The sequence below is a fragment of the Temnothorax americanus genome, unplaced genomic scaffold (genome assembly GCF_048541705.1).
Source record: "Temnothorax americanus isolate GAGA-0224 unplaced genomic scaffold, ASM4854170v1 Scaffold18, whole genome shotgun sequence".
NCBI classification, from domain to species: domain Eukaryota; kingdom Metazoa; phylum Arthropoda; class Insecta; order Hymenoptera; family Formicidae; genus Temnothorax; species Temnothorax americanus.
This window is the reverse complement of record NW_027509318.1, coordinates 1,560,215-1,583,054: the sequence shown is the minus strand read 5'-3', so window position 1 is coordinate 1,583,054 and position 22,840 is coordinate 1,560,215. Positions and strand designations below refer to the sequence as shown.

General features: G+C 45.0%; 2 protein-coding genes across 7 annotated transcripts in view; one reads left to right on the top strand and one right to left on the bottom strand.

Moving 5' to 3' along the window:
• LOC143896092 (uncharacterized) overlaps positions 1 to 22,840 on the top strand; it is a 94,848-nt gene that overhangs the window by 51,014 nt on the left and 20,994 nt on the right. For 5 of the 6 annotated variants that reach the window (XM_077403645.1, XM_077403648.1, XM_077403649.1 and 2 more), the window contains one exon: positions 16,731 to 16,778. The exons of the other annotated variant lie outside the window; for it this stretch is intronic. The gene's annotated coding sequence lies outside the window, so the exon portion shown is untranslated. The remainder of the gene's footprint in view (positions 1 to 16,730; positions 16,779 to 22,840) is intronic. 6 annotated transcript variants of the gene reach the window in all.
• LOC143896102 (uncharacterized) overlaps positions 1 to 22,840 on the bottom strand; it is an 86,440-nt gene that overhangs the window by 54,552 nt on the left and 9,048 nt on the right. The gene's annotated exons all lie outside the window — the stretch shown is intronic.

Here is a 22,840-nt window from a genome sequence, read left to right as displayed (position 1 = left end):
ATTACGGTTGTAATGAAATGATTAAAGCTCCTTTATGCGAGAGCGTGCGCGAGCTCGATTCCGCGCGTGACTCGAACAGTTCGAATTAAACGACGATCCTAAAATTACCGCCCGTTACCGTTGTCCCAATGAATTCTAATTCCATTTACACTTTAAGCGCGGCGCCCTGCTAGCAACCTGAACATTTAATTAACATCGATTTTTTAGCGCGGTTCGGGTGGGCTTCTCGAACGTACCCTCGATATCGGATAAACGTATTAACCGAACAATTTGTGTAACAAATGACTGTCGGGCACAATTTGTTTTTACGTTAATTTCGATTTTCTCAAAGAGTCAGGAGCGATATCGTTGCACGCAAATTATGCACGCGTATCTTGCAAACTATGCGATTTGGTAATGAGATCGAAACAATTGAGAACCGCGCGAAACGAAGAGGGAGAATTCCTCTCTCGTCGAGGCTCTCTCCCTTCCACGATTGCCGGTCGCTTCTTAAACGCTCCGAGCGCGGGTGAAAGCATCGGCGAAACTACGGCGCGCCGCGGTCGCCGGGCTGTACTATAATATCGCTTTATTTGTTTATTTATCGCGACGCACGCGGCCGGAGAGGTGCGCGCAATTGTGTCGGCAAGCTGCGGTAGCCGGTCGTGGTGCAAGGTGCATCCAACGACCGCACGAAGGACAACGACGCGATTTACTCGCGATCAATGGAATCTCCCGAGACCGAGAACGCGAGAACGGAGGCAAGAAAAGCGTCCCGGTTGATTGCGCGCACGATCGAACGATGCCCCGATATATGAGTTGTTTTGCACATTCCCTTCTCTCTCTCTCTCTCTCTCTCTCTCTCTCTCTCTCTCTCTCTCTCTCGACTCTGTCTCTCGTTTCCTCGCTCTCGTTCTCTCTTCGTTAGCTTTCGCTAGATATCGACAGACACCTGTCAGAAATGCGATACGTAATCGTTGTTCGAACCCGGCGGGGGATAATGGTGCGCGAGCGCACTTTCCGCGATTCTCTCTCGTTCGTTTAATTTCACGACGGATCTTATCTCGTCAATTTCTCAACGCATCGACGGTGAAAGATCTATTTACGCTAGGGATGATCCTTGAACGATCGCGACACGTAGGAGACTAACGGATGCTACAAAGTACGTTTACCAGCTCAATCCGATGTCGGGAGGAAATAGAGAGGATAATTTTTCGTATCTTATTGGATCTCTCAGTTTTACGTTAAAAAACGAATATGTACATGTACTTTGGAGTACTCGGTAACGCGCCGTCGCCAATAAGACCCTCTCGATGGATCCGTTTGAATCTCAAGGTACGGTACCGCGACCTTCCCGAGGCTTCCGTTCGCCGCGTCCATAACCGCGGATAAAAGTAGCAATAAATAACGACGGCCGACACTCTCTCGTACGTATGAGCAGCGAGCGCCGCATAATGCGCGCGTAATTTACTCCCTTGTCGATACCTGGAGGGAATACCGTAACCGGCCGCATCTCCTAAAATCGACGCGGGAGATTCCCCGGGCCATCTCACATTGCCGAATGTGCTTCCGCGTCGTAGGTTCCTCCGCTAAACGCGTAGCGTCGTTTCGCCGAGACGACGTTTGCATTTTTACGATCTTGCATAACGGTTAATAGCTGAATCACTCGGCCTGATTCACCGCGAATTTGAAATTTACGTCGATCGCTCACGGCTAAGAATAACTATCGCGGACGAGTGCTATATAGCTCGTTTTAACGCCATACCCGTTTCGTTGTCGTAAAGTCTCTCGATCGTGCGATCGTCGGAGCGAGCGTCGAAGCATTCGAGAAAGATGTAAGCAGTATTTACGTGTGGTGGTGCCAATCATTTTTAATCTCGCACACAAGTTTTATTTCCCTTAATTTATGCTTCTTCCTTCTGACTTAAGTCCTATCTTGATTATGTATAAAATTAACATAACGCGCTTTTTCTGCAACAGAGAAAATTAATACATTACGAATGCAATAAATATTTTCGAATTATTTAAATGCTATTAGAAGCATCGAATAGCATTTAAATAATTCGGGGTAGCGTTTTAATCCTTACGTTTTTCTTCGTTCTTCCAGCACAATGTGTACAGATTTATCTCACTTAGGAGGACGAAAATGTTTTGTCTGCGCATATACATATAGATATAAGCATAATTTAATCCTACGTACCAATTCTGTGGTATGAAAAATATATCGGAAGACGTAAAAGAAAGTATAGAGCCGAGGTTCCCCGGGATATTTCATAAAATCTTCACGTGCGATAAACAGCATGTGGCCGTTCGGAAGCGAAGAAGGAAAAACAAAGTTAGATGAAAAGGATAACAAACTAATTAAACTACCGTCACACACTGTTCTCTTTACGCAGTTACCCATCTATTCTTGATATGTGTGCGCGCGCGTGTGTGTGCAACATAGCATTCTCCGTTTGAACGTGCTCTATCGTAGGTCACAGAAACGTTGTACATACATATAATACGTGTGTACGAGAGAGTATTGCGCGCTTGCACACGTATTACGTTCCTTCGATGTCCGCACGAATCTGCATCTCCCACCGAGAGACGGGCGTTCCTGAATCTCGTAATTTATAACGATCCAGAGAAAGAACATGCTGTATTAAAGCCCGAATGTGCCTGTCGGGACACAGCTAGGTCTCGAATTGTCCGTCCGGAATTTTACATAGGCGGTCGAAGGTTATTATAACCTCGCGCGTGCGTTCCGTATTAGGCGATTTCCAGGTCCGGGCGACTTACGCGCTATTTTCCGCGTCTTATACGCGCGCGTTTAGGTTTTGCAAGACGAGACGTTTGGCGGTGAGGAACGCGACGCGAGACACCTGATCCTCGTAAACGAGTAGGCGCAGCTGAAGCAGCGAATTCGAGAAATCCAGTCTCGACGCGATAAAATTATCGTACGGGCCGGTCGTGCCGCCGCAAAATTTCGCATTTTGGCTGCGGCGTTGAACGAGGGAAGCGAACAAACTAGGCCTGCGTTTATTCGTGAGATCCACGCTGTCGTTTGGGCATCGAGTTTTCCCTCCGATGAACTTTTTTTACGCGAAATCATCGTCAGGGCCTTTCCTTGTTTCATATACTTTACCGCCTCTCGACGCGGGTTTCTCTTCGATCGCGTTATTGAAAAAATGCTGTTGGCGACTTTATCTGCTCTCGTTCTGTTGGTTCGTCGTTTTTTCCACGTGGCGTCAATATCCTTTCATTGCGATGTGCACCATCGTTATTTTCATTTCACATCAATCTTCGGGAGCCGACAGAAATGACGCGACTGAGTGAACCGCATAACTCCGATTACTTTGAATAATTCCGTTGCTCGTTCCGTTGTTAGCGGATCGATGCGTATTGTATATTTCGAATAACTCGATGTAGAAGGACTCGTATGCTGACTACGGGACATTTTTTACAAGTACAAAGTGAAATCTCATCGTAATATGATTGTTAAATATGCATATCACGATGAAACATTTTTTTTCTTTTTGGAATATTTAAGTCGCCGATTGATGCGTGTAACGTTAATGATACACTGTAGTTTTTTTCGTCGTTGCATTGAGATAAATGAATTTTGAGGTAAAAATATCCAGAGTAATAATAACTGTAGGAGAAACGAAATATTTCATTCGATCACCATGCAGTAAAGTAAGTAATAAAGTAATATTAACTCATCAATCGACGGGGGGGTTAGCCAATCTTATAATATAATTTCTATTCACGAGTGAAAGCGAATGGTGCACCGCATAATTGGAATTTAATACGAGAGAGCTGCCAGTAGAATATTTAAACGATAACGCGGAGAGATGCGCTTGCGGAAGGTATATACAGGCGGAAGGAAGCCGAGATTGCAAATTTACCTGCGCGTAGAGAGACACAGAGAGAGAGAGAGAGAGAGAGAGAGAGAGAGAGAGAGAGAGAGAGAGAGAGAGAGGGAAGGATAACTAAACTCGTTATCGCGAGCTTTTACCGGCATCGCCGTTACGATGACGTTTCGGAGATAGAATTACAAAAGCACGCGGCGTGCCCCAGTTTACGGATGAATACTCGGCGTAAGTTGCTACGTAGATATACCTGCACGTCGTTCGGTAACAGACGATAACACAACCGGCGCTTCGCGCGATATACGAGCCTCGTGCCCCCTCCCCCTCTCTTTCTCCCCGTTATTATCTCGCCCGCGTATTGATTCTGCCGATATCGCCCCGTTGCGAGAGATATTAAATCATCTCGCGGGTCGATCTCTCCGCCAAAAATTGATTCGAAAACCGTCGCGAGTTATATTCTTCCCGGAAGTGGAGGCGGCAGGGCGCGCGCACCGCACCCGGATAATGTAATCGCTTATTATACGGGGCGGCACGTATTCGCCGGCCCGACGTTTCCCCCGCTCGCGCAATAATAAACCCGCTCGTCGTATATAGCGCTGAAACGACTCGGGGCCACCTTGTCTCAAATCCCACGTGATATCAGCGCGCCCGGTTTGACTCGGCACGGATAAAAGCATACGACGGTCTCTCTCTCTCTCTCTCTCTCTCTCTCTCTCTCTCTCTCTCTTGTTCTCTTTCTCTTTCTGTCTCGGTGTGGGATTCGAGTTGGAAACTGCGTCACAGAGTTGCTACTCCAACTGGTTACTCGACGACTACGACTGGCCATTTATATGGTGGCCATTTATCTAGTACCTAAGTCAGAAATTGAACGAGATACACTGTATATACCGGCCCGAATAATACTGTGCGGAATGATGGCCGTAATGGAATCTCTAAAGCCATCGTATTGTAAGTTGAATAGTCTTTATCTCGAATCTGTAATCAGCGACGTAAAAGACCTGATGTGGAAATCGCGATCTACACACGCAGATTAAACTATATCTGAAGGACTTTTTTGTAGGATTAGAAAACGTGTGTTAGTCTTTTTAGTAGAATTTTATTTTGATAAAAAATGCTAAATTAATTTTAACAAAATTTTCGATATACGAAAAAATATTGTCTCGTTCTTTAAATGCCCAGTATCTTAAAAATTTTTGAAAAAAATAGGATAATTTGAAACGTATGCACTTCCGTAATATCAAAATCTGATGTTAATTTCTTGATAACAAAGAAAATCGAATGCATTAAGCGAAGAAAGTGAAAAGATAATCTATTTAATAATTCGAAATAGCATACTCGGTCGTTTTTTGACCGCGAAATCTTTTATTTCAGTCGCTTTATAAAAGTCGCTTTACAGAGCCAAAAGCGTTGGCTGAAAGCGACTATCCTGTTTGATATAAATGGTTTTTCCATCGATACAATCGGTTTTCTTTGTGCTGTCAAGCGGCAAACGGAGCTGTAGGACAGCATTCGCTGACACTGTCCTTATATACACGAGGAAGGAAACGTCGTTTCCGGCCGCGGTCTGTCCGCTGGTAACCGCGAGGTATCGCCCGTCAAGCATGACCTGACCCGACTGCTAGATCCACGAAGCGAAAAGTTAAGCGTGAAGAAAGGTAGCGCATTGAAATCCCTTGATATCGAGACCAGCGAAAGCTTTAAGATTTCCGAAAGATTTTCGGGATATCGGCAGCTTCGATTCCTTTTGCAACTTTTTACAGCGCGAGAGGAGACAATATTGTGGCCGCGAAGACATAAATTTTGATTACTTTCGCGCGACGAAAGCACGATTGTGGAAGCTTTTATGCGCGAGCGGAGAAGCATTCTGTACGATAAATGTTTCTCAAAACTCGATCCTCTCTCGGCGCCCTGCTTTTCTTCGCGTTATTAATTATTAGGTAGCGTTATTTAGAGCGGAGGTTTAACCCGCGGAACGCTCTATTGTCGCTTTCAATTGTCTACGACAATGAGTGCAGCGGCGGCTCGCAATGTAGGCGCAGCGAACCAGGGCGGATGCAGGCTACGGCTACGGTGTCTTGTGCATCTGCGTCGGAAGTTATTGTTTCACGCGACCATACAGTCGTACACGTTAAATTCGCTCGGTGCAGCTGCACCGAACGGGTCTAGCTGACGTCTATGCTCCCTCCTTCACCCTCTCGTTCTGTCGCGCCTAAGTACGACGAGCCTGATGCATTCGACGGTAAAGTCGAAACGGTTGAGAAACGCTTTTCATGCTATACGCGCACTTTTACAGATTTGTCCTTACGAGAAAATAAAAGCTGATAGTAGTAGCTACTTAGATAATTACGTTATATATATTATTCAATAATCATCTCTGTTATCGTCTAATCACGTGAGAAGAAACTTATAGGTGACTACGAAACAAAAAGTATTCAGCTATCACCAGAGTATACGCAGACGGAGATTGGAAAATTGAATGCGAATTTAAAATAAAGAAAACCGATGTTTATTCGCGGGTTTTTGGAACGCTGGCTGTGGTGTTGTTTTGGGAGCACCTCTCGGTGGAATCTTCGCTAAATCAGGTCGCACCTTATCGATCGGCGTCGACACAAACCGGTCCCCCGCGACTTCAAGTCTACTATAAGAAAAGCGTATCGATCTGTAATATTCGTGAGACACCTAGTTACCGCGGAGAATTATTCATCTTGCATGTAGAAGGAAATGCATCGAGACAACAATTTATTTAAAATTTAAATAATTAATAATAAGAGAAATAGGATCGTAACGATATACAATCAATTAGAATCAAAAGCCACGCGATCCAAGCTTAGGTCTTTGACAGCCTTATATATTATTATATATAGACATATATGTATTCGGAAACTAATATAAGGCTGTCAAAGACCTAAGCTTAAATAATTAATTTTTATTTTAAGATATATTCGAGATAGTTTACCGTCGTGCACTTTTATATTATTCACTAAGTGCATGTCCTGAAACAATGTAAGAACCTTCATGTCTCCTGATGTTTTCATCTCTTGAGATGAAAATATAATTAATTGCTTCCTCTAGAGAAAATTAATTATGTTCGGCGTTTTGATTCTACACGCTCATTGTACATATGTAATTACTTACAGTCGTCGCGACATTTTTATAAAATAATAAGGAAAAAAGTTGTGCTGCCTACATTCGCATTGCAATCTTTTAAAAGGGCCGCTTTTTGACGCGCGGCGAAAAAAGAACGAGTAGCGAAGAGTACCTTGAAGAGTTGCTCGAAGATCGTAGAAAACCCGGGTTAACCCTGGATAGCCTCGGATTCGACCAACGTCGTTATATTTTCCCATAACGTTCGTTACGCCCTGTGAAGTTCGGCTCGATTTTTCTCGCGCGCGGCGTCGACTCGGCGCGACCGCTGTATAAAAGACGGAGGCGACTTTAAACGAGTTTCTTTATGCGTCGATTATACAAATCCCGCGGGGCAGAGAAATATGCCTCGCGTCTCTCCGGGTACTTTTTTTCCCCCAACGCCCGTTTCTATACACGGCCCTTGTCCTTAACGTCGCAACTTCTGCCCGGCCGCGCGCCGCAAAACTTTTGGGCTCGACGTGAGTGACGTCGCCGTCGAGGAAGTTTTATCGACTCCAGGAAGCGAGAGTGCCTTTATTGCTAAATATAACGTCGGTGCGCAAGATGTATAGCGGTAGATTAGATAAGGGAGACAAATTTGCATGCTTTATTCTCGACTATGAGCCTCGGATGAATCATCGGAGGTGACTGAGGTGAGAGAGTATACATTGGATGAGTTTATATTTAGACGCCATATCGTCAGAAATAAATTACGCGGATGCGTTACACCTCGAGTTTCGTGGGCATCCTCTTGGGTCTGAAAAAATATCATATATGTAACATGCAATATGCATACAATTGTAATTTTTTATACTTTTATATTATTAATAATGTTTTCCAAATTTTTCTTCCTCGAATGTCGCTTAGGATAAATTCTTAATGTTATATGTATTTCTTATTTCGCTATACGCTGTATACGCAAGGAAGTATTATTTTCACCAAGGAAATCTTTATTTCGAGTTTTGGACCGCATTTTATATTCGATCGATGCGCGAATTTTGGATTCCTCACCGTCTCAGTGGAGGCAGGTCTCGAAATCGCGTCCGTAACGCCGTTTCAAAGGCCAACCGAAAATGCATTTCTCTAAAACTCTTCTTTTTTTTTTACCGGAGTGATCTTTTCGGTTCAGTAAAACCTTGGCGGAATAGCTATTGTGCCGCGTGCATTCGGAGCTACGGATGCGGTTTGATTGCATTCTAGCAACGCGGTATGCGATCGGTATGGAGCGTTCGCCGGAGAGCGGCGCGCCCCGCAATGCACGTTAACGTACCTAAGGTGAAGGGGAGAGATATAATAATTCCGTTGACGACGCGGCCGTGCGCGACGGATGCCCCCCAATCAAAAGGTAATTCTCAATGCGAGCGGTTTTTTTTTCCTTTTGAAAGTTTCGCTCGAAGGGCCCCATTATCGATGAGTCACGTAGAGGTTTGATTGGACGAGAAGAACGTACGGTCCATGCAGTTACGGCTCGCGAGCGTGCGGATTATTAGCTCTCGTCGCGATTTTGTATTTCTCCAATTTGCGCGAGCAACGTAACTGTATCTTTGTGCGGTACGTGTAACCACGACTATATTGTGTCTGGTCATTGTCGCTACGGTGTGGAGGAAAACAACGCGCCGTCCCTCCCCCGGGAATTTCTTTAACGAAGATTCCTCCCTCGCCAATTCGGATGCAAGAAATTCTTTATCTTCGTTCGGTCCACGCGATTTATATTGTTCCCCTTGCGTCTCACAGAGCATATCAACACGGGGTAGGACGGGCGCGGAGTGGGAAGAAGCGAGGAAGACATCTCTTCCAGAATCTTATTACGGCATTCTTCTCGGAAGTGCCTTCCGCATGATCGCACGAATGAATGAGTAATGCATCGTCATGAATTAAACATGTGGGCGCGTGCGCGCAACCCGCCCCGACGCCGACGACGCGCATCAGCGTTATGCTCCGGAGTGCATAGAGATGCTCGCGAGACTTAACGACGTTACGTCCGATACGATCGCTCCAAATTAGCCGGGGGTTTCGAGGAAATCACGGTGCCGGGAGAAAACCCCGTCGAGGATTAGAGATACTGTATTGCGTCTTTAAAGCCTGATCCTTCGTTATTTCTTTGCACGTGTTTGTCGCTACCAAGATTCGCTGAGCCGTATACCGTACACGCGAGGATTAAAATCAATTATATATAAATGTACGAAGAGATATCGGATGTATTACTTGGCAAAGTAATCAGCTCGCGGACGACGAGACCGTATACGAGCGTTTAACAATAACGTAAACTTGTTACCGCCGAATAGACAAACGGGCGAACCGCGGGGTCGATTTAATTTGAAATTTAATAGCAAAGATACCTTACAACTCGGGGTTTAATTAGAAACAACGTACGACGTATCGACGTTATTAATGGCCGTATAAGTGACGATAACTCGAAAGAGGTTAATAGTCGACGCGGTTATTAGCTGCTATACCGCTTATATTCCCCGCGGACACTCGAGGGTCTCGAGAGTCTCGAGAGTAGGCTGGTCTTTAGGCATCGTGGACTCGACACGACGCTTTCTTGTCGGGGGTATATTCCGGATATATTTAGTGTGCGGGACCAGGCCCCTTGCCTCCGCGTTTTATCTCTCCGAGGGGAGGCCGATGAAAAACTGGTCGGCGCCGCGTGTGGATTACAGAAACATATCTTCTTCTTTTTCTTCTTCTTCTTCTTCGCGCAACCGCCGCGCGCCGCGCCGCTCACGGCGTATAAACTTGGCGTGTTTTCGCCGCGCAACACGACGACGTTACGTTTCGGAAATTGTAAGAAAACAGCTCGCGGAGAAAGACGGGATTCTCGCGAGATTCAATTACGTTCCCGGCTTTTAAAGCCCGCGGGATTCTCGTTCGTATATTCGTGACGTTCGGCTGTCGCGTGGCTGTCGCGATTTCAAGACTGCGACGTGGTACGATATTGCGTAAACGTTTATAGCCTCCTCGGATCCGCGGTGCGAACGTGCGAAGTTGAAAACAGCGCGAGAACGGCCGGAGCGGAGCGTATATCGATCGCGAGAGGCAAATGCATAAGCGTTCGTGATCGGAGGGAAAATCGCGAGGGACAACGTAGGAGATAGCGCGGAGAATGAATTCTTAACGAGTCGCGAGGCCTCCGTTATAGCAGCGTTTCCGCGTCGTCGCGCGGTCGGTTCCTCGCGGATCTTCCGCTCCTCCTCGTGGCTCCAAGGTCACATACGCGGTAGCGCGAGATTAATTATCCGCGCCGTAAACCCCGCGCGATACTAATACCAACGGAATAAATTAGTCTCGCGCTCGCTCGCCGATTAGCGAGGATCGCGAGAGGAACGGCGGTGTCTTCGAAGGAAGATGAATTATCCTCGTATTAATCTTGCGCGCTTGTCAAGCGCGCAACGAGCGAGTGGGCGAAGAATGGAAGCGCGCCGCGGCCTTATCTGCGCGCCGGGGTGATTAGGTTCCCAAATTGGGCGTTGCCTCGCCTCGGGGTTGTAAAATGAGACTTTCGCGGCTGAGAGGAGACACGACGCTTCTCGTATTTACTTGCCTCCGGTAATCGCGTCTTACCAGCGCGCAACCACGTTGAGAAAGGACGTCTTTTCGAGTTCCCCGGGCACGCTTTGTCCGCTAAATACGTCACCCGAGAGCTTTTACTCTCGATTGAGAAATATTGGTACAATTATTGCACCGAAGTAAACGTTATATCTTTATTAACGCGTGATGCGTCGATATACTGCGCGACCGCGACGTGACAAACGATTTATTATCACTCGCGATTCGGCCCGCGGTGTTCTCGATCGTCGGTCGCGCTGCGTCGCGCGGGGTGGTGACGGCGGCTTGTTATCCGGCAATCAAGTGCATATTCATACCGCGCGGAGGATGGATCCGCACGGATCGAAAGCCGTAACACTTCCCTAGCCCTAATGAGCCGTTGCCTCTTCTGCTCGAGGCTAATAATGTCACGTACGTCGTACGAGGCAGAATGAAATTCATTACGGGGGGACCCGGTGCGAAGTACCGAGGCCCGACGCGGGCGCGGAACGCGGTAATCACCCGACGAGCTTTCGCGAAGCGCGACCGGAAGCGCGGTAATTAACCCCGCGCACGATTCCGTGCGTAAGCTTTAAATATTCTGCACAGCCCGACGCGTATACGATATCACTGGCGAGACCGACGATCGGAAGAGACCCCCCTCGTTATTCCTGCGCGTATCTGAAAAAAATTTCATTTAAATCAGACGTCTTGTTTTTTTATCGTAAAATAAAAATCTAGCGAGTCGACTTCGTCGTTTTCCCCCCCCCCCCCTCTCTCTCTCTCTCTCTCTCTCTCTCAGAGTGACCCCCTCGTCCGTTAAGACTTCCGCGTCTGGAAAACGCGGATCTCGGCGTCGCGGTAATTTAGGCGCGTATATAATGTAGCCTTCGAACAATGCGAGGAACTAGCGGCCCATTATGAGCCGGCGACGAGAGGGTATTGTACCGGATGTCTCGGGCTCTCCGGTGTCCTCAACGACCGACAGTCCCGCACGCATGCACGCATGCACGCACGCACGCTCATATCACGGAAACGTGTAGTGTACACGCTTTTCACGCGCGACGTGCGTCATAGGGCCGATCGTGTGTGCGTGTGTGTGTGTCGTCGGGTTTTCGCACCGCGCTCCTAGCACCATGTGTTCGCAATAAGCTCGATCACGGTATCATATCGCGACATCGTGAGCGTCCAAGGTCTCGCTACATATGGAATTTACAGAAAACGGACGATTAGTATTATTACGTTATTCGTTAATCGAAACCAGTTCTTGCCTCTGGCGATATATCGGAAAATTAACATCAGGTTTCTCTGGCTATACGAAACATTAAACGCGAAAGCATGATTCGCAAAAATGTTTTGGCGTTTCTATCTCGAAAAGATCATCTCTGAATTTCGTTGAAAAATTATCCTAAAACGAAGCGCGTCAAAAGAAACTCTGTGTATACTTTTTTTCCATTAAAAATAATGTCATATTGCCGTAAATAGTGCTCGATATCGCTGTGACGGGTATTGGACGAAATAAATGGCGAAGAACTCGCTCTACAGTTTCGCTTAATTCGCGGACTATACCGTGAACACGCATACATTTATGCATTTAAATAAACTTATTTCAAAAGTTACATGATACGCCATACGCGGCGCGAGGGGGAGAGAGAGAGAGAGAGAGAAAGAGAGAGATACTCCTCGAATCTGTATTCTCATCACGAATGCAAATGTATACATTTTTCCGATTGAATTCGATAACCTCGGATGTTTAATCCAGGCCCGGAACTGACGGTTTGTGAGGCGAAATGAACTTTTAGCCGTTTCATATCCACGAAAATGGAATCCGCGAAAAACTTTAATCTGGCTTTCAATCAACTAAGCTCGCCGCCGTCGGCGAGCATCTCTCGAGAGTCGATCGATGGACGGGATAACCGAATAGACCTACAAGGATACACCGGTATTAAGTCTGTGTACACGAGTTAAATTTTATTTAAGTTTAAATTAATCTTTTAGATTAGATTTTATACAGACGTTATACAAATCCTCATCGAGGTTTTGTTGCACAATACATATCAATTGTATCCAAATGAAAGGAAGTTAAAGTTGAGAGACATTCAATTGTTAATAGCGAATGAAGGTAACTGAATTGCCTACTACAGCGACATCCAAAGGATTACACAAACGAATTGTATTGTCAAATAAAGTTAATTATTTATATTGCTGTGGTATTTAGTTATTTTTATACTACTTATACATTAATTTCTATTTTACATAATTTTTAATATAAGCTTGAACTTTCTTCCGTTAGTATTCGAATTAAATTTTTGAAAAAATGCTTCTCTTATGTTTCAGCTTTGCGCAACTCTTTTTTATACCCTACACTCTACAGCGTTAGGGGCGCACACTAATTTCTGCTAGCAGAGACGCTACACCGACATTTTTCAACGGTTTACTCTTTGTACCTACTTTAGAAAATCAAAGTTACAGTATTACGAAGAGAGTTACAAAGGGAAAGGAGAAGCGGAGAGGGAAAAGCGGAAAAAATAGGAAAACGGATATGACTAAAAAGAGAGAGGAAGGGAGGCTGGTGTGTTGTGTGTGGTCACTATGAGAATATTCTATTTCCTTGTATTTAATATCGCCAAAATGATTTTGGAATTGTATCAAACTACTCTTTGGACTCTTTGGAAGAAATTCAGAGCTTTACTGACTCATATTGAAAATCTAAAAGTGAGTTACTCTATGGGGATAAAATTATCGCCTCCGCGCGGCGATCGATGACGGCACTAGGCCGACGAACACATTTCGCTCGTCGATAGAACGTAATTGCCACTTCGTTTTCGCACTTTATACAGATCTCGTGCCTGACTGCAATTAACGGCGTAATTCCATTCGACGTCGGAGAAAAAATCCGGTTGTCCGGGCAACGGTGAGAACGCCAGGAATTCGATCGCGCTTCAAAATGCGAGTGTCGCGTTTTCGTTCCCGTCCAAAACGCTATGGACCGCTCGCTGCCAGATTCCATTCTCTCCCCGCGTATTATAATTACAGTATTCTCGTGGATACGAAATGTTTTAATGACGAACGACATATCGAGGTACCCGATGAACATCGGTTTATCAAATACAAGTACGCTGTTTTTACATCGCGCGGCGTTATATTGAGCGCGCACAATGACATAATATCGCTTTTCCCTCTTCAGTTTAACTAGTTTAATATATCACGAGCGTGTACTGCGTGATATTTTGCAAATTGATAGTATCGTTTGAAACTTAAAAGTGCCGCTTTGTCAATGTGATACAAAAAATTCGACAAATTCGTTTCAATTAGCATATTCAATCAATTTCTCGGGGACCGTATTATACTTGACGCTACCTGATACAGCTAGCTTAATACTTGGTACTTGACACACTGACTGTTATCTACATCGGAACTCCTGTGCGAAAATAAACGGGCACGTTACGTAATTTGCATTCGCGCTAATTGAATCACACTCGCGGTGAAACAGCCTCAAAATTACAGAGCGGCAAATTACATTTTTATTTAATGCCGCGAACTCGTTGCCGGCGCTAAATACTGAATGAATATGCATTAGTATGCAAAATTCCGCTGTCATATAATCGCGGAACACATCAACGTAAAACTCGACGCATCCGCGAAAACAACGTTCGATCGACGCGCGACGGTTGCCCTCACGCGCGCGCGATTAATTAAACTACAAACGTGAGTTGAAGATGAGCGCCTCCAATTATTCTTTTTGTATCGATTGCTAATAATTCGCGTCGGTACTTAACAGCGCAATGATCTCGTTTCGTTTTTTATTCTACAGATTAGTTTCACCTGCTCTTTCGCACCGTAATATCCAGCAGATATAATACCGGCAGTGCGTATCGAACACGCCTCTCTTCCCTCGGAGGAATTTTCCGTCTAGACGTTTTGATAATGGCGTCTTTATGCGAGCCGTTCGCGTAGAGAAATACGAAAAGTCCCCGAGGTATACCACACGTACGTAGCCGTTTACAAAACGGAGGGAAATAAGGACGAATTCTGTGAAACTTAGCCCGTCGTTATATTTCGACCGGTGTATCGTAAATGTTAAGAAGCGTTTCGAGGGCGTACAATTTTCTTCTATCTCATAAGGACTCCGAAATTATCTTAAAGACGTCTTCTCCCTTAATTGAGACCGAGCGAATAAATTCGACGCTCTGTTTTAACTGGAATTATATAGTTGCAAAATTAAATGCGAACGCTACATCCCGCGGAATCGACGAACGACTCGTTTTAGCGTCTCGTATTAGTAATCGTCCCGTATTGCAGGAACAATTATTACCGTGATGAATCGAAGAAAGTCGGTCGGTCGGTCGGTCGCTCTCGCTAGCTAACTTAGTTTTTCTCGAGATCGACAGAACGCGTTCGCTCAACGCGGCCGCCGTTCGACGAAGGCAAATATACAGCTGCTGGTTCCGCGAACACAGATCCGCGTCGCCGTCGATTGCGACGAGAACCGCGGATGCGGCGAACTTGATTTATTCGACGTCAACCGTTTTATATTACGTTCTTTGTCGCCATACATCTCGGCACCATCGCGTTGCACATCGGCGACATCGTGGAAAGTTGCAGCTGTACTTCTTATTCGCTTCTTTCCCTAAGACAGCTACCGTCTAATTGCTACTATCGATCTTGATCGCCGTGTAATGTGCGTCATAGTCTATTCGGCTCGGTTCGATTCAGTGTGCGTTCAGTTTACTCTGGTCTTAAACGAGAAAGTTGCTTTATAACTTACCAAAGTTACCAAATGGGCGTCCTGGCTGCTGCATCAATTCAACTTTGTTTCGTGCTTTTTTGCCCGCTCCCGCACCAGCTTACGTTATCTTGACGAGCGGAACAGACTTGAAACGAACGTCGGTCGTATGGGGATTTAGACGTTTCGTCCGCGGGATTGTAATTTTGAAATTTAATGATGCACCTACGCGAGGAATCATTTACGCGGAACTGACATGAAAATATTGAGCTATTATTTGTATAAAAGACAAAGAAAACTTTAGACATTCAATATTGCGGGTAAGACAAATATAGTTAAAAAATTAGAAAAATAATTATTAAATATAAATATATATATAGTTTAATTAATAATTTTTGGATTATCTTAACTGTGAGAAAAGAGAAGCGAAAGAAATATATAACAAATTAAAATTAAGATTAAGATGCGCGTATATCACAGATATTCTGAATAATCCGGAAATTATGAGCGGCCTTTTATAGTTCCCTTCACAATCTTCGGTCTTTATATACATATAATTATCCCTTTGTTCTTCAAATCACGGTATATAAACAGAATGAGGCGCATCCGATTTGTTTCCAGCCTGTCTCGTACAGAAGATAACCGAACAAAAGCGATGACGATGAAGTGCCACGACGAAACCGACGAGCCGGGATGTAATCGAGGTGAATAAGGCAGACGCGCGGCGCGCGGCGTATACTCGCTCCTTAAGAGGAATTCGGGCTTCCGGAGCCCGGAGATTTATGCCACGCGCGGATTTGTGCCCCTGACGCAGAATTAATCTTTAGTCCCCCCGGCGGCGGTCCGCGCGTTACCTCGCGGAGCGAGAAACCGCTCATTACTGTATCTGGCTTTGTTATTAACTACCGTTGTATAACCGTGGCGCGGCGGATATAACTTCTCGCGCCGTCTGAGATTGTTACGAACTAATCGTACTCCACAACTATAGAATGCCGCGGACCCAAAGGTTCGACGAGCTATCGATCGGCGAGTAGTGAGTACCGCGGCGAGGTCTTTCACGTAATACGCAATGACACGTAATTAATTGAATTATAATGCAAACACAGTTGTCTCGGGGAAGATAATCTTGTGTATAGCTGTGTAATCGAAATTCCACGCGACGTTTTCCCCTCCTCCCCTCATCCGTAAAACGTAACGTTTTTGCGGATAGGGATTGATGATAAACGTATCGTAATGGATATCGTAATCCGTTTCTTCATTCTGTTTGCGACGAGTGATAATAAACGTGATAATATCATGAAACTTGCTGAGGTATAGAACGTTGTGTGCAAATCCCACTGGGGGATACTATGCTCTTCCGTGCGTTATAAAACCATATGCGTTAAAAGTGGAAGCATTTTGAAGGGGACGCGTGCTCGTCCGTTGTCCGCATACTTTTACACGCGTTCCACGCTTTAATTTTAACAGAGTGAAGTTAAGAATCGCGATGCATCAAGAGCGGCTTGTTCTTTTTTCAGATCACGAACTTCCCCGGAAATTAGTCTACCTCGGCGGACTTGTTGTTGGTAAGTAATTTTTGAAATCCTTCGAAAGACGCGTCTCCAACTAGCACGAAACTTATCCAAAACGAGTCCCGGCGGTGTGTAGGAAACATTCTTTTTCCCCTTTTTTTCTCTCTCTCTCTCTCTCTCTCTCTCCTTTTGTTTTATGCGACGTCGCGCTAACGCGGAAAACTTTGTTGCACCGTCGGCGTCGTCGATGCCGCGCGTAAAAGAGTTTCGGCTCCTCGCGGGAAATTCGCGGCGCCGTGTCGTATTAAAGCTTCTTCCGTTCGTGATAAAAAGTAACGGCAGAGAAGTCTTACGAAGCTATTTAAGATAGCCGCGATTACGTTCTCGCGCGGCTTGATTCGCGCGAGAAATCGTTTTACCGTGTCGTTGTTCGGAGTGAAAAATGTTCACTCGAGATCAGTGATATACGTTATCGTAATATCGAAGTTTCGCGAGAAATGACATAAATCGGACGTTTCTGGAAGGGAATCGAATTATACTTTATTGTCGCCGTCTCGGTCGCCGTATGCGCGAACATTGGATTTGCAGGCGTTGTCCATAGATTTTGAGAGACAACGCGATCGTGGTCGAGCAGACAGACGACCGAGCAAAAAGGACCGAGCGAAAGGTGGATTCGGGACGTCGAATATTGGCGATGTCGTGCCGAGGCAGGGTGGGACACGAAGGGGGATGACGAAGGGTACGCGCCCGGAATCGGATATCCAAAATTCACGACACGTGCCTCTAACGTAGCTCCCGCAGGAGCCCTTCACCTGAAGAGGTTACTAGCTATTTTTATGTGTACCTATGTAGTTATCGAAAGGGAAAGGGGACGCGCGTGAAAGCCCGAAACTCCGAGGGACTGTTCCAGAGGGAGGACCGGCACAATAAAACACTTCAATCTTTATTTCGTTACACGTGCAGCTACGTTGCCGTCGTAAAATCATTATTTTCTCGGTCAAATTTTTTCGAATATACATTTTTAAATATTTTTGAACGTCGATTTTGTAAGGATTAATGATTTATTCGCGCGGAGACTTTTCAATATCGCAATTCAAATAAAATCTGGTCTCTCGAGTACGTCGCCTTGCTGCTGTCGAAACGCTTTTAAAAGATATATAGAGATTTCGTTCAAGCGTCCGCTTTTCGTATCTCGCGTTTTTTTGGGGGGTTGCTCAACGGAGAGATCGTTGCCAACGTCGTTCGCTGATGATGCTGTCGAATGCCGGGAACGCGCGTCTTTCCCTCACGTTTGACCTTTTCGGACCTGACGCGCGACGAGGGAGGAGGATCAGAGAGCGCCCCGACGATTCTCGTCGTCCATCGTGCGCCTGGTAACGGCCTTTATGTAACGCCCTGACATTCTCGGATGGTTGGACGACCTCCATAATGCAGAGCACATAACGGGCTCCCCCGTTCTTACGCCGCGGGATCGCTCCTTCAATCAGGATCTACGAGTGCGATATGCGCGCGATATCCTGTGCGGATGGAAACTGCGAGAGGAATGCCGGATTCGGAGTTACAATCGAGTTAAGGGTCGATCATACAAAATGGGATGAAGGGGCATATGCATACATACATACTTAAAATCATCTCCAATACTCTTGAAGATTTGGAGATATCGTCGCAAATGAAACTTCATGGCGAGATGATTCTCCCGAATCGTACAACTTCATCGACCGTGATCTATCTTTATTGTTTCGCTTGCGTTATTCCTATTACGTCTCGCGTATAGGAGGTTGACACGATTAATCATAAACGCATTAAAGAATTACCGTATCGCGACGGGAGAAAGAAAGAGGGCTCGCGCTTATAAGGAGCGAGATGTACTTCGGCGGCGAGACGTCGCGTCGCGTCGCGCCGAAAGCCCCGCGTTAATTAAGGAGACGGAGCAGACGACGCGCGTGTGTAATTGTACATTCGGCTGTTGGCAGCCTCGTCGCGCGGAGGCTTTGTCCCAAGAAACCAGACTGGATCTTAAGACCTAGGTTCGCCCGCACGCCTACGGACAATGGCAGTGGAGGTCTACTCCTACAATACAACCCTGCTTATTTAGTATTTCCGAGACGCGAACTCCGCTTCCCGATATCGTCTACCTTTCGCCCATTTCTCTGTCGCCCTTTCCCCTATTTCTCTCCTCTCCTACTCCGTCTTTTTCTGACAGCCGTAAGTCGGTCGACACGGACATGACTGCGGATAAATAAATTACTGAAATCGATTCAGAAAGAATTAACGGAACAAATTAACAAACGAATGTGTGTGTGTATAGATACTTGTTGGCAAGTAACAACAAATTAATAAGTACATCACGAGTTTGTTTGCAGATGGCATGAAATTAATGACTGCGTTATAGATTTGCTAAAAAAAATTTTTTTTCGAAAAAGCTTTTTCAGTATAATAACTATCAGAGATTTCAAGGGCAATGTTAAATACATATATTTAAATTTTTTTATTGAAAAATATCTTTCTCGCGAAAATTTCTTGATACATTTCTGTGCCCTCTATAGTAATAGATTAAATATAACTCCTTTAACTTCTAACGTGTGCGCGCAAACATCTGCTTAGGAAATAGCAGCTGTTAGAGGTTCGCGGGAGATACGGGGAATCGGTATATATCAATTTAATGAAAATCAGTTCCCCTGGAGGCCGGAGGAGGAGGACTTTCCTCGCAAGTGTGATTGATGAGGCGTGCTGCCTGCGCGAGCGCATTCATTGTGAGAGTGTAGATTAGCGTTGCTGTCGACGAAATGTATTACGGTGGTGTGTCGTGAGAATAATAAATGTAATTTAATGCGCGGCGCGGAACTGGGTACGACTCTCAGCGGATCGCATACAGTGCGCGTTATGCGCGAATATTTGCGCCGTATATCCGAAAAAGAGTTAAATAGGTCACAGATACGCGGGCAGAGAAATATCCCGATGCGGCCATTAATATCGCAAAAATAATATACTCGTAATTATAGCAGCAATTAAACGTGAACTATATAGAATAGTAAAAAGGAGTTTTCCTCTTGTAATCGAATTATGAAACAATTCAAGAAGACGTCGACTAATTAAGTCTTTAAATATAGTTTCTTACGAAATTATCTTTCTTATATCTTACAATTAGTTTGATCGCTCGTGCCATGTATCCGAGAATACGAGATCTGTGACAGGAATACATGGGTAAATCGTAGATAAATTTGCGCGCGATAAAGATCGGAGTAACGGCCGGGAATTGGAATTGTTGATTATATCCTGCGGTATATATATATATATGTATGTGATAAATCATGACGACGTTATTTCGGAGGAGCTTGCATTATTCGCAGATGCGATCTCCGGCGTTTAGTCTCCGAACCCTCTTATCGGGCCGGCGATATCGCCCTGATGCGGAACGTGTGCTGCCGTAATAGGAGTAGCGAGAAACAAGGCAGATTCCTCGGTAAACCTTTTCCTCTTTTACACGTGAAATTAAATGGTCGTGTCACGTGAGAGCGAAATGACGTCCAGCGACAAATTAAAGCGCGTTAGTGAAAAATTCATTTCACGCGGTTAGCATTTAAACATTCCGTTTGTAAGATATCCTGCGCGCGCGTAATCTTTTTTAAATAATAAATCAGTCTGTCTTAACAATAACTTTTCGAGATGTAATACACGCGGTGTGCGCTATATTGTAGCTATATTATTTCCGTGAGTTACGCGCTAATAATATCGCGTCGGGGTCCCCCTCACCCCTCCTCGTCGGCGATCTTTATCCGCGCATTCTCGTCGTCGACACTTAGGTCGTCCTATGTGGAAACGCACCCTCAGAATTGCTCTTATCGGCATCTATCCCGTCGTATGTCGTAGCGACGCCCATTCCCCATCCCCCCGCGCTTTATCTCGCAGTGACTCGCGTGAAAACCCTCTTTAGCCCCGTCGTTTCTCTCCCTCGTCTTGCTAAAGACAATACCTTCCCTAAAAAGGTAACAAACTTTTTAGTAGCTGCAAGAAGGAGACCTCGAACGAGCGACCGCGTACGAGCGTGCTCTCCTCTCTCGTATATAGTTTCCGTCACACCTTTATGCTCTCCGTCGCGTAAAAACATGCTGTACGTAAAATATACGGTATATCTGCGGAAACTTTATGCTTATCCTCAAACCTGCGACATTTTGTCAAATCGTATGCGAATATACGACGTGACTTCTGGTACGGACGTTGAATACAGAAAAACGGCTGATGTGTTGTCATCTACACTGTTAAATATCAAAGGATGAAATTTAAACTCAATAACTTGAGTTTAATGACATTTTGTCACTTTTAACTATCGTGTGTGTCGAAATGTATTACTTTAACACAAAACGGTATTATTTTAACTTCATTGATTTAGTTAAATTAAATGATGACATATTGAGTAGAAGCAGTGGCGATCTACAGGAATGGTTAAAAATGAATTAAATTGAGTACAATTTGACACCACGGATTCAACAGTGTAGATATATTTTTTCTAGTCACAAAGATGCGATACCAAAATGTTGTTACACGAAGTTTGTGAATTTTGTTCACGACGTCGTACATCTTAAAGTGCGCACGTTATCGCATCAGTATTTCCAAGAATTACTTTATCTCCGTGCAAGTTCTCGCTTCTTGATGAATCGAAAGTAAATCGCGAGAATCGTTATTACCCAACGGGAATACAGCGTCGAGCCGAAGTACGGTGAAGTTTTGCGGAATAAATGAGAGTATATCCGTTAAAGGGAATACGCGATAGCGCGCGACGTCGGAGTAAATCGCGAGACTGGTATAATGTGTGTGTGTGTGTCGAATTAGCCATTAATAATCAAGAAGTTTTCTTAGCGGGGGCCGAGTGAAATCAACGCGATCTCGATAGCATATCGCGGAACAATTTTCGGTCGCGCGCTCGCGCAGCTCCTGGCGGATGGCGGAATCGGCGGTGTGCTGGTGGTCTTCTGTTCGCGCCCGCTATACCATCAGCTACGTCGGACGAGTTCATTACGGTTGCAACGCGGCTAACAGGATTTCGCCGGTTGTCGTAACGAGCTCTCATCCCGAGTCGTAATTCAAAAGTTGATTCGAGTAGCTGCAATTTATTGCTCCGCGCGCTCCGGCCAGGACTTTTTCCTTTTTCTCTCGCGGAAAAGGACGGTGGGCGGACGGGACGCGCGACGGCGCGCAGCGGGGAACGAGGGAAAACTCGTCGCCGCGATAAGGGAAATTGCATTAAACATCGCGGGCACGTGCGGAGAGCGCGAAGAAAGGAAGTCTCCTCCGGGCGTCGTCGATATCGGGGCACCCCTCGTCGCGAATTGACGCGCCCCCGGGGTTGTTAATGCAGCTGGGCAACTCGCGCGACCCGACCTTTTCCGTGCTCGACCTCTCAAATCACGGAATTACGGGCGAAATTTTAATGACTCTTGCCCGCGGAGTCAAGGGCCGCGCTTTCAGGCTAAATTGTCCGCCGGTCGATAAAAAATTTTATCGAAATTTTCTCTTCTTATAAGCAGAGAAGAGCGTCTTCTCCCTCGCGCTGATTTTCTCTTCATATTACATGACACGTAACATGGGAATGGGAATTAATTCTGACATGAATTAGAGATTATTTAAAGTGTGGGTCTTAGTTTTTCGCCTTGAAATGTGTACGTGAAATATGTAAGTTTCTGATAGATCTCGCAAGTGTTATAAAATACATGAAATTATTGTGATCAAGCAGGATATAAAAAACGGGAGTGACAATCTTTTCGAGCAGATTCAGTTTATATATCTCGAAATATATAAAATTGCAAAAAAACGTTTTTCAAATTGTGAAATGTTAAATCATACACTTATTATTCATCTAAACATTTTTCTTATGGAAATTAATTTAATTAATTTTATTTATGTTGCAATACATAATTATTTTAAAATTTTAATTGAATATATTAAAACAATTTTGTACCACAGTTTTTGGCGCGTATATTTGGTGACTTTTTTTTTAAACATAATCTTTTAATTATACAAAACATGAATCTGGAAAAGATCGACAACGGGCGTCAAAGATTTCATTCACTAAAAATTTTATAGACGACACGAGCGTTATCGCGCGAACGATAAGAGCG